The following is a 12765-nucleotide window of genomic DNA, read 5'->3' as shown; positions in this document are numbered from 1 at the left end:
AGCTTGCACTACTGCATCACGAAACACGGGTTGCTTGCCAAGCGGATGCTCTTGAGGCTGGATCACCAATAATGCACATTCAGCCTTGCAAAGTTTGCAGCGCTATTACCTGAGCTGCGATGCTGCTCTCGCATCCGCCCCAATGACTTTAGCTAAAATGTTACAAGCCACTAGCAGAATTTTGTGCAAAACATCAGAAGCTTTGGCAATGAGAGTGCAAACAGGAATACAGGATATGGCAACACTTCCTAACTGTCCGTGGGCAGCTGGTTAAAACAAATGTGCACAGGGGCCTTGTAATTACGTCCTGTCTTCTCCTCCACAGCCTGGACAAGTTGTGAACAGCCCAGCAGCAGGATGTAAAATCTCCAATAGAAGATAACAGGAGCTCTGCAAGACTGAAACTGTTTATTACAAGATGAAAACTGTAAACCAAATTACAAAGTCAAAGAAGTGAGCTGTTCCAGGAGATGTGACAATCTTACGTCAGCGTGCCTTAGTCCCTTCAACCCTGAAGGGTGTGTGAAGGCTTATGGTTATAACTCAATTGTAGGTCCCTCAGGACACATAAGTAACCAAAAAGGTATTTTTAAAAGCAATGAGCATCGCCAATAACTCAAAGAAACTAATAGTATAAGTATTTGTCACAACTTGGACATTTTAAATGCTGTACTACTGCGATTAGCAACACTACCACCAACAAAAACAACAACTAAAGAATCAAGGAGGAAACCAGTGAAGTTAAAAGCTTCAGTATTAAAGCCATGAAGAAATCATTTGTTTTCCCCCTACTCACATACCCAAAAATTGTACTACGGACCAACAAAAGATTCTATTTCCAATTTCAAAACACAAGTTTCATTCCAGTAACGCAGCATAAGAAAAGACTTCCACAGTTCTAATTATCAGAAAAGCAAGCACTAGGGGGTAAATTGTGACTAAGATGTATGGGTTCTCACAGCATACCATTTCCGCCCTCTCCAAAATCTGTTTATTTTAGACAAATGATAGAAGACTTCCTTATAGCAAGAAGTCCTGCAAGTCAAAGGCCACTGCTGAAACAGTATTTCCACTATTTTGCAACAGGAACTTAAAATCACTTACAAACATGAGCGAAACTGCTAATCAGCGTCAGCAGATTTGTGCTTCAGCAATTTAACCATCAGAGAGAGAACTCCTTGCTTTTCTTTACATTCTTCAGCTTAGCACGTCTTCAGAAACCCAAGTAAATCCCCACTACACAACGCTACAAAACAGTTAACATCAACATTTGGGAAGTGAAACACCCATGTTCCGACACAGAAGTTTCCAAATAATCTCATGACAGCCCTGAGCGTTTCAATGGGTAAGCAGAACATTGGCCCACACTCACACCATGGTCTGCACATGAAGCATCCCAGAAGTTTTCCATGTGCTAAAAAAATCCAACTGAACACTTGCAGAAAACTATGAAATAGTTAAAGACTTTAAAGTAAAGATGGGAAACGTGTTGCTGAATTCCTCTAACAGCAACACACATCAGCACGTCCTGAAGACCTGCTTGCCTTGTGTACTTCTGGCAGTTTAGCTCCAGTGAACCAGTGCTAGGTTTTCATACCCACCCAGACGGCTGTTAGCATACCTTCTCAGTTGATTCTGTAGCAAGATGCAACAAGATAATGTAGCCTTCTGAATTAGTTATTTCCAGATTGAAAATATTAAGAATTATATTAATTTTGTTACTTAGCATCTTTCCATTACTGTTTTGAAAGAAAGAAATGAGAGTTCCTTTCCCATAGTACGTATACCACCCAATACTATCAAGTAGCTGATCCTGATGCTCTGAACTGCAAATAAACAAACGATCAACTGGACATACTAACCCTTACTTAAACCTTAATATAGAAATGTTACAATACATTTTTAAATGGGTGAAGATACTAAAAATCACAACAGCATTCTGCTTAACTTGCTTCAATCTGAATCAAATAGATAATCAGCCGGCTAAGAGTTGCAATATAATTGTAACCCATATAACCCAAAACATACTACATATTAATTCCAAGTCTAGCCGCCTAAAACTGCCCAGCAAATTGGAAAAGCAACCAAACATGTTCCATTCCTAGCAAACACATACCAAACTGAAAAATACCATTTACTGATCTCTAGTCTACCACTATTGATATTTGAGGCGTTCTTCTACCCAAAACACATTGCTAGCAACGGTGTTGAGTATTCCAGAGCTGGCTCCAGCTGAGCTCAACAGACCCACACCACACAGTGAGGAGACATCCACTCGAAGTCCAAACATGCAGTCAAAGTTAAATTGCCAGCACTTCTTGACCAGGATCATGAAGCAAAGGCACAATGCCATATTAACATAGATGCAAATTTCCAGCACCCAGTGCATTCTGCTTCATAAACATGACTGCCTATAACCTAAAAGCATATTTGGATTTGTTTGGCTTACTGCAATTGAACAATTCACATAGCAAGTTTCATGTTTGCAAATGCTGCAAGTCTACCAACGCTGCACAGGACAAGCAAAATACTGCAGAAAAGCCAGTTCACACAAACGGCACAGTTTGTTCACAGAGCCTACTTCAACATACTGCTAGCTTGTCACCAAAACGTGCCAAGGATGCAATCAAGCTGGCTCTATGCAGAACCAGCCTGAATCCATGGGAGTCTGTGAGCTCAAGAACATCACACAGCTGTATGGACATAACTGGGCATAGGGGCATGCAGAGGCACCAGGCAGCAACACAGCTCTGGCACACTTTATGACTTTGCTGATAATTTGTTTGCTACAACATGCAAAAATTAATTTTCTTAACAGGAAATCTACCATTTGTTTTCCACAGTAAAATTTCATGGTCCAATACATGGACATACACAGACCTTATCAAAAACCTAGACTGCCAAGTAACCAAAAATTCAGTCTTTAAAATAAGGCCAAGACTCACAGGTCTACACTGAAATCTTGGCAGTCACTCTAGTTAGCCAAGATTATTCACGAAACTACAGGTCAAAATATACACATTTACCCCTCTGCACTATTTCTTCCATAAATCTCTCTCTATGCAGGCATACGTAAGCACAGCTAGAAATTATGGTCCTAATCTTTCAAGGTGAACATCACACAGGGTCTGAGCACACAGCACTACTGACTGGCCTCTATGCAAACCTCTCCATCTATGCAGATCACCTCTCAAAACTGCAGGGCAAAAAACACGTTTAAGACAAGCAGGAGGTACTTCAGCACCTCCGCAAATCCCCCGACACCATGCTCCGGTCCCCACGGGAGCCACAACCTCCCTGTCCCCGGGAACAAACCCGCCGGGTACTTTAACTGGAACGTCCCTGCCGCACCACAGGGTCGACAGCTCGAGGACTGCCGCCAAAATAACTAACTACATAAAAAAAATTAAAATAAAATAAAGGGGAAAAAAGCGACCCGCCTGCGAGCCAGGGTCGTTCCCCGCGCTGGCCGGGGGCGGCGGGCGGCCACCTCCCGCACCCAAGGGCTGGGGCCGGCGGGCGCCCTCCCGCACCCCCGCCGGGCCCGGGGCTCCCGCGGGAAAACCGCCCTCCCCGGCCACAACAAAGGCCGCCGGAGCGGCCCAGCGCCGCCGCAGCGCCCGCGGGGCTCCGACGGACCCTCCGGACTTCCCCCGCCGCGACCACGCCAGTCCGGGGCCCCGGCACAGCCCCTGCCCGGCCCCCTCAGCCCGGCGAGCAGCCCTGCCCCAGGGGCTGCAGCCAGAGAGCGGCCGCTGAAATAAACCATTAAAAAACAGGAGGGGTTGCCCGCGCAGAGACAATGATCCATCACCCGAGGCACCTGCGCCGCCGCCCCCTCCTCCAACCCGGCGGCGGAGGGAGGCGGCCGCCCGCACGGCATCCCCGGGGAGCGGGGCGGCCGCCGCGGCCTGCGGCCGGGCCGAGCCGAGCCGAGGGGGGCCAGTAGCCCGGCAGGGACGGGGGACGGAACCCGCCGCGCCGGGCCCGGGGGGCGGCGGCGGGTCTCCCCACGGTGCGGCCGGGCCTGGCGGCGGTGCAACAAAGCGCTGGGTCCCGGGGAGCGGCGGGCAGGGCCGCCAGGCACTCACCGGGAGGCGGCAGGGGTCTCCGTCGGTGCCGCTGTGCCCGACCCGTCCCGCCGGGCCGGGGTGGGGGCAGCGGGCGGTCTCTCCTCTCGTCTCCTCTTCTCTCTCCGCTCCTTTCTGCGGGCACGGCTCAGCGGGAGCGGGGGGGGGGGGTTACGCGACGGGGTGGCCGCGGCCGGGCGGTGCGGGCCGGGCCGGGAGGGCGGCTCCCCCGCTGCGGCCCGGGCGGGCTTCGGCGGGAGGCGCCGCCGCCGCTGCAGCGTCCGGGCGCTGGGGTCGTTCCGGCCCCATCAAGGCCGGGCCGGGCCGAGGGGGCCGCGCGAGGCGGGGCGGAGGGAGCGGGGCCGCTCCCCGCGGCGGCTGGTGGCCATCTTAGTCCTCCTCCTCCGCGGCACCGAATGCCCCCTCCCCGCCCGGCTGCCAGCGCTGCCTCCTCCCTCCGCTCCTCCTCCTCCTCCCGGCTGGCTGCGGTCGCCGCCGCTCCCGCGGCCCGGCGAGGCCGCCTGAGGAGAGCCGGTCCGTAATGGCGGGCCGCGGGAGCACCGGCCTCAGGCACCGGCCCCGCAGCCCCCTCCCCTCAGCGGGAAGGCAGCGCGCCGAGAGGCTACTCTCCTCACCCAGACCAGGTCGGCTCGACAGGCACACAGGCCCCTTCTTAGTTCTGGGGCTTTTTACAATTATCTCACTTTTTAGAGCGGTTGCTTGTCCAGGCAGACACTTGGTGGGTTTGGTTTCTCCCCTTCTCTGACAGAAATCCCGCTCCTCTGGCACCGAAAGCCGGTCTCCCCTCCCTCTTCGCCGCCAGCCCCGACACCACAGGCCCGAGCAGCTAATACGCTACGCGCTGCCAAGAGGAGAAGCCGTCCCAGCCAGGAGCTTGCATGTGGGATGAGGGGAAGGAAACGCAGGTCAATGCAGGAGCAAAGAAGCCACCTTCGAGTTGGGGTTGAGGTGCTTTCCCTTAGCTTTTTGTCAAGTGTACATCTAGGGGAAGTCCACTGGATATCCCTAGTATCGACCACAACTTGCATATCTGTGCTGGCTGATCATTCTCATCGTACGATCCAAATGTTTAAACTCATAAATAGTTACTCTTTCCTTAATTAAGCCAGAAGTCCAGTTAAATTCCCAACAGCCAAAGGACTCCTTTTGTCAGCAGGACAAAGCGTCAGTTTAGCCACATGCTGGGCACACAGGGCAAGGGTTTGCTGCAACCCTGGGGCAAGCTTCATCCACTCAGAGACTCCTGGGGACCGGTGCAAAGGTGTGTCCACACATGTGTGTCCAGATACCCCTCTGCCTTTTTCCAGCCAGTTATCAATTTAACTCCTTCAAGAAATCAGCTGCTAACAGCCATTCATCCCCCAGCAGTTTTGTTTGGTGTATTTTTTCATTTACAAAATCCCTTCTGAAGTCTTCGCTGAAAAGACTGAATAGCAGTTTGGAAAATCTGGCTGCAGGGGTAAAAGCTGCAATAAACAATGCACAACCCATCCAAGACCTGTGTGTTTCATGGGCAAATGGTCACAAGCACCAGGAACCAGGACCATTGCCTGTCGCTTCTGCTAGGGGGCCTTATTAAATGAAGCTGTGTACTCTGTTGTACTTCAGGACAAATGGAGTAAACACCATTTATCCAGTCTTCCTTCTCTGGCCATTAGCATCAAACATGTAAACCCACTTAGTGCTTTTGCTGGCTGATGTGCTGCTATTCAGCTGGCAGTGGAAATCATCCCATGCCAGTTCAGGTGGAAGAAGCCTTTGCGTAAGACTTATGGATGTCTGGTATGAGGGTAAGTGTAGTTCAGCTGTTAAGGAGCACCCACCGAACACAAAAGTCTAACTCCAAACAAGCAAACCCTGCTTCTCAACTGAAAAAATAAGCAAGGACAAGTTTATAACCTCCTTGCCTACACAGTAGAATGCTGCATTTACTTGCTAAAGGTGTCTTCAGACATCCCTAAATTCACTGTATTAACAGGAGCAAGATTTGACCCAACTCAGAACAGCCCAGGCTATAGTTTGTGTTGGAATGGGGCTGACTGGCTCTTTGCAGTACCTGTATTATTTTCTGTGCAGGGTAGTCAGTGAAGAATAGGGACCAAGAGAGAAATCATGCACAGTATTGTCAGCCGTACTCCTATCACAGCAATTGTAACATGATCAGTGGCAGAAGCTCTTAGACAGTTGGTATTCTTGTGTCCCTGGAAAAATACTTAAATTTTATGCCATGTGTATCTTCTTTTGTCCCTCCTAACAAAATGCCTGCATTCCCCCACTTTTTGGACCCAGAGCATTTTAAAAAACTCTTACCCAACCACTTTCTCTCTACCCAACTGCTCTTTGCAGCCTTTTCTTTCCACATCATACGGTAACAGAAGTAATTGTCACTATCTGCTATGGAAAAGAAATACTGTTGTCTACAGCTAAGGCCATACGAGAAATGTTACAAGAACAGGAAGGGAAAATGAGTAGGGTCAAAATATGGAACTATAGATTTGCTTTCAGGGGATACCTTTTGAGGGCACTCACCATGTTTTGTATACATGGTGGAGTAATGTATACACAGAAGGAAAAGTATGTGTGTTGAGTAACATTCTGTCACATACCAGGCTGAAATAATTTGCCCCTGGAGTGAAGGCTAAGCTCAACATCGGTGGAGAGTGTGTTTGAGCTACAAAACAATCAAGGTCTGTATCTCAGTCCATTCAAAGCTAACATGGCCGTTTCTTTGCATGCCTGAATTTTTACAGGTACATTCTCCTTAGTAAGCCATGCCAGTCTAGTAGCAAAAATGCAGTGCCTGCTATTAGGCAGAATTTGGCCCCCTTTAGTGAATTTTCATTCTGGACTGCAGCAAGGGGAAGCACTGATTTCAGCTTGTTCCTACTGTTATTTCCCTTGCTGTGCAAGATGCAGTCTCTGAATGGTACATAGCAGTTACACTTTACAAAACAAACAAATCTTCTCTCTGTAATTTATGTGTAGGAGGATACTTGCATCTTTCATATGCAAAGGATTAACAAGATCTATCTTAGCCAGCTCTACTGAGTAAGAATCAAAGCTTACAGAGATGGTGCTCTTCCTAATTCTGTATTGGTAGAGGTAAACTTAGTTGGAAATCACAAAAATCCTCCAGGATGCCAGTGGGAGTTGCACAGATAGCTGTATGCCAGTTACAAGTTTTGCTGCGTGCCAAGTTATATTGCTTTTTTCTTCTTGTGCAGTTAATGCTCATTGCATTCCTATTTATAGACCCCATGTTTTGTTCAGTTGTCACAGTTCCAAAATAAATAATGGCAAGCTGTAACGATCCATACTGAGTAACACCAGACGCTCTTTACCTTCTCAACTTCTCTCCTCCTGCAAAGCTCATCACTGGTACCTGCTTACCTTTCTCCCAGACAGTGCTAGTTAGTAATTACAAGTGCTATAGTTAGGGAAAAGAAAGTATTTACAGTTAATTTTTCTTCCACTTTGCAAAAGCAACTGTGCACGAGGGATTGCATCAATCATTAAAAACCGTGGAGATATATTTAAAATTCTTTGCCTCCTTTATTAGAAGGTAAGGTGAAATCAATCCAATTGTCTTTCAGTGGTGCAATGCCATTCAGCTTTCAGGCGAGATGCTCGCATACTTCTATTGCATTTATTTTGTACATCTTGGGCAGTAAAGCTACCTCTGTCCTGTTTGCACATATTAGCTAACACCAAAGTACAGGCAAAATCAGAACTGGAAAGAAATCACTACAAGAATGTGAAAGAAAAATGAGGTAATTTTAACCTTTTCTTCATTAGAATATTTTTTAAGAGAAAAAAATAGCAGTTTTCCAAATTTATGCAGCCCAATGTTTTCATCATACAAGATTCTTATGACTTCTTTTGAGAAGTGCTTTTTCCCTCCCTCCTTCCTGCTTGTTTATAGATAGCTTTTGGTATTAAATAAGAGGAAGGGTGGAGTTGTGGGTGGTCTAGTGTCCCTGTCCTGTGACACTCATGTTCAATTTGGCTGAAATTTGAATAATTAAAAAAAATATATCCCTAGTCACATATGGTCTTCAGAAAAATAATGAGCTGCTTGTCAGAAGTTAATAGATTAAATAATCCACAAATATTCTACCGCTGAGCTCATAGCATATGTAAAGCATTAACAGAGTCACCACAGCAGAAACACCAGCAACCCAATGGAGTAACAGCTGGAGAAAGCAGCAGCCAGGGCTACTCCTCCTTCACCCTCTGGGGCCCAGCAGTCCAGCCCCATTTTGGATAAACAGCCTTTCTTCTGCTGTCTGTTGATGTTAGTCTCATAGTTCATGTAAATAAACATTTGCATCCCGGTGCTGGCTGGTTCAGAGTTCAAAGGTGTGTAATTTATGAATAGTTCATTACAGCTGAACATAATGTGGTTTTTTTTTTTCTTCTATGACAAACCACTGATACAACAGCATTGGATTTATAAGCAAGAACATGAGGATGAGGGGAAGAAGCAGGACAGAGGCTGGTGTGTTTTCACTGGGTCTAAATTTTTACATGCGTCTATGCTAATGATTCTTACAGACTCTCAGACCTGCACAGGCAAAAGGCAAACCACAGTTTCAAGGGCCAGGATTGCATTCAGGCCACCTGAATGTGACTCCGCACGTCCAATGAAAGTGGAAAAAAGAGCAGGTGGTGACAGAGAAGGTGCAGTTCAGTTGAGGTCATTGCGGCTTATGCAGCCTCAGAGGCTGATGATCCCAGGAGTGAATCCGAGAGAATAAGATCACACTCAGACCAAGGGAAAATGCTGCCATCTGGTGCCTCTGGAGAAATTATAAATAAATAAATAAATAAATAAATAAATAAATAAATAAGGTTATCTTGGTGATATGCTTCACCTGCAGTGATGCCAATGCTGTGGGTTCAGTCTTCCAGACCTCTGGTTGTCATGTTACCATTCTGCATGGCGTATGAATGGCAATCTTGCAAGAGCATACGTTGAATCTCCAAATAAACAGGCTGAAAAACCACATTTTGCGGTGGTTTGCCCAAAAAAAGAAATATCTTTAAGTATTAATGTAGTCTTTAAGGCAGGTGACTCTAGCAAAGATGGTTTTAAACAAAGTCCCTTAGATCAGAGAATAACATACACCTTGTTTATTTTGATAAAGGTATGCATATTCACACCAAGAGATTGCAAAATGCCCTTCTACTACAAATCCTATATGTATACATTTTACTACTGTGTATCGTAAGAAACTTGAAATCTTATGAACCCATGTGTTCTTCTGCAGAACTGACTTGGACCTTGACAGTCACTGCACAACCTCTAATGCCCACTATTTTACTCTGTGAGCATTGTAGATTATACGTTGTCAGTACACTCCAGAAACCTCAGAGGATATCGGACAAGACACTAAACACCACTTATTTTTATGATTCGCCTTTTACAGCAGCCTATTTCAGATTGTTGTTGAAACAGCCTCAGAGGATGTGCCAAATATGTACTGAGACACTCCATGGTGTTAGAATGAGGGAGTGTTATTTTCGTCTAAGATATTTTTATTTTTACAGGCTTTCACAGAAAGACATAATGGTAGCTTGGAAAGATTGAAATACCTGATCAAATAAAACCCCATACATCGCGTTATTTTGGATGTAGCAGTAATAAAACCAGTTCTTTCTGTGAACTTAAGTTTGTTAGTCCCTTGACTAAGGCATAGGAAAAATCAGAGGTCCGCTGGTCAGCTTCCCACTGGAAGAAAACTGAGTAAAGTGGGTTACATACCTTATTTATTTTTAAGCACGTCATTTTTGGAACAAAGTGGTCACAAAACCTCAGACATGCAATTCACTCTTGCAGATAAACGAACTCCCACACCACCGTCAATTTCCCAGGAAGATACTCTAACCCAAGAACAGCTTCAAGCTCACAGAATAATCTAAGGACCAGAGAGTCTTCCAAAGGGTTTCTTGTACAGTTCTGCAGAGCAAAGAGAGCGAACATGCTTACAAGCAAAGAAAAGGGGCTTTGTAAAGCTATAACTAAAAGAGCTTTCTCGTAGCTGACTTAACGTGTACTTTCCCACTTCAACTAAGGTATCTGATTTATCACGATGCAACTCTAATGCTTTCTCTCTTCCAGTGAGCAACTGATGCAGCCAAACAAAACTTTTGCCAGTGAAGGTCTCTGTTACGCATACCTGCAGATAGCCTGAGTCTGCCATGGCACGGACTTCAGTAAGTACAGAAAATCATGAGACTAAATAAATTCAGAACAGCCTCATTTCCTAAATCACAAGGGGACTGCTTTTATTCCAGCTTTCTAAGAGTGGACAGGTAATTAACAAACATGTTAGTTAAAAGTGTTTATTATTACTTCCTGTTTATTATTATTTACCATGACCTTTGAAAACAACAAGCCAGGTTAACCCTTTGGCTAAATTACCAAAGTTCTGTGGAAAAAAGGAAGAGTTACTACATGAGCTATATAAAGCTTGACGTCACTTCAGAAAGGCTTTTCCAAAAACTTATTGTTTCTATAGTAAGATACTTCTTCCATTTAATTGCTAGCCTTAATGTATTTACAGCCACTTTGTACATATTTGTTCCTAAAACCCCCTACATTTTCATTCAAAATGGAGCTAGATCCTTCTACAACTAATGTTGCACTGGAAGAACTTGGAGTGCCTTGCTCTTCAACATTATTAGAATTGCTCTTGGGTACATGGAGGAAGGCTGGAGCTTTTAGATGTGTGCATAGCTTACTGTAGAGGAGTAATTTCTTTGACAGTCCCTTGCTCATGAACAAACCAGGCAACTTGAAGCTCTTCTAATATTATTCGCCATGTCATATACAACTAGTTTTAAGAAACAACAAAAAATCCTGTCAGTGCCCGTGGCAGCCTTGTTAGCAGCAATTTACATTGTTAGTCTCCCTTTAAGTTACAGTCTGGGAAGGGCATTTAATTTCAAACATAAAAGCATTTTCTGTGTGTCCTCTATCTCCAAGTAGAATAATTGTATCACACCGGCTAGGTGATCCAAAGAGATTTCTTATTAGCCAAACTTTTGGCTATTCCAAAAGTAGATGATGAGAATTTTCTGTAGTAGATTGCTAGGTGGCTAAGGGCTACTTCTGAGCAAGCCACGTGAAACATGACTGGAAACAATCCATAACTTGTCTGTACGCTTAAACCCAGTATACAGGGTCCACATCTCCACTTGTTCATTCTTTAGGAGTCTGCCTATTGAGAAAAGTGGAAAACCATCAGGTTCGAATAAGCATGACATCAAGTATGCAGAGAGCTGAAATGGTAGTAGAGGTATACTACAGCCTTGGTATATTTGTGTGGTCTCAAGGATAACAAAACACAGTTCATGCTATCTATAATCAGAAGTTACCTGGTCCTTTTCAAATGGCTGGATGTATTCGCCTCTGGGCCCATGTTACCACAATATCATGCAGTTTCCTTACAACTCCAATTAGTTTCCCAGAATATTCTAGCTCTTGGCCTACAATGGTCAGTCAGTGTACGTGTGCATTGCAGAACCTCTATTGCAGGGTTAAGAAATAGATCTAACGTGACTTAGCTTTCCACTGATTTACAGAGACTGGTACTGGTAATTATCTGTTAGCAACATTGCATTGGTACCTTAGCATAGGCTACTTCAAACATGTGAAAAATGACAATTTACCTTGAGTCGTGAGAGGAAAGAAGTGACTCCTGGCTTTGTGTAGTTCCATCATTTTGGCCAACCATCTTTTGCAATAAAGGGTTTTTGATAGGCAAAATGAATGCTTAACCAGAAACTCTGGTAGAAGCCATGCACGAATGTCCCATGGGAAAACTACCACCAGCTCACTACTTGGCTGTCAGCTTCCTTATGCTCTTTATTTTAAGTTTTCATACATAAACACTGCCTAAAAAAATGGGTTCTTCTCTCAACACCCAATTGTCGCTACCAGATGTAAAATGCACGCTTCTGAAAATGAACTGGAGCCCCAGCCACAAAGTCTATAACTGTACCTGCTGAGGCAGAAGCAGTGGTCGTGGCTTGATGCAATCCACTTCTGAAGTTCAAGCCAGACACATGGGCCAGTCAGACAGGAGAGGGTTTGAACACTACCTTGCCAGATATGTGTTCACTCCAATGATGTTTGTAGCTAACACGTGGATTTATTTTATTGCTAATGGATAACATGTCTGAAAATAAGACTTGGGTATGAAAGGCAGCAGTTTCCCTGCATGATTTTAAGCTTACTTCTTTTTTTGTTGTTGTTTTTTTCTTTTTTGTCCCTTAAATCAACTGATCAAAAAGCACACAAACTAGCTTGCATATTCATTTTAACCCTTTCACATATTACCCTGCTTCCTTCTCTTCCATTATGTGATCCTTTCTTTCCCAAAACACTAGATAGTTTTGTATATTGTCAGCAGTAAGAAACCAAGTGCTGGACTCTTTGGAATTTGATGAGCCTCTGATGGAAGACAGTCCTGAGTGTTATTACACGCTTGCTGTCACTGCATGAGCCACCCTTCTCTCTCAAAGGAGACGGCTTCTGGAAAACAGTCCCTTCCCACAAACTCCTTCTGCTGGTGTTCCCTCATTTGGAGTACAGATCTTTTCTCTCAACAGATTAGCTTTCTCTCCCCATCATTTCCTCTTGTCCCCTCTGAAGAGATAAACTGCAAAC

Source organism: Leptosomus discolor, chromosome 4 (assembly GCF_034619465.1).
Source record: "Leptosomus discolor isolate bLepDis1 chromosome 4, bLepDis1.hap2, whole genome shotgun sequence".
NCBI classification, from domain to species: domain Eukaryota; kingdom Metazoa; phylum Chordata; class Aves; order Leptosomiformes; family Leptosomidae; genus Leptosomus; species Leptosomus discolor.
Note: the sequence above shows the minus strand (reverse complement) of the source record.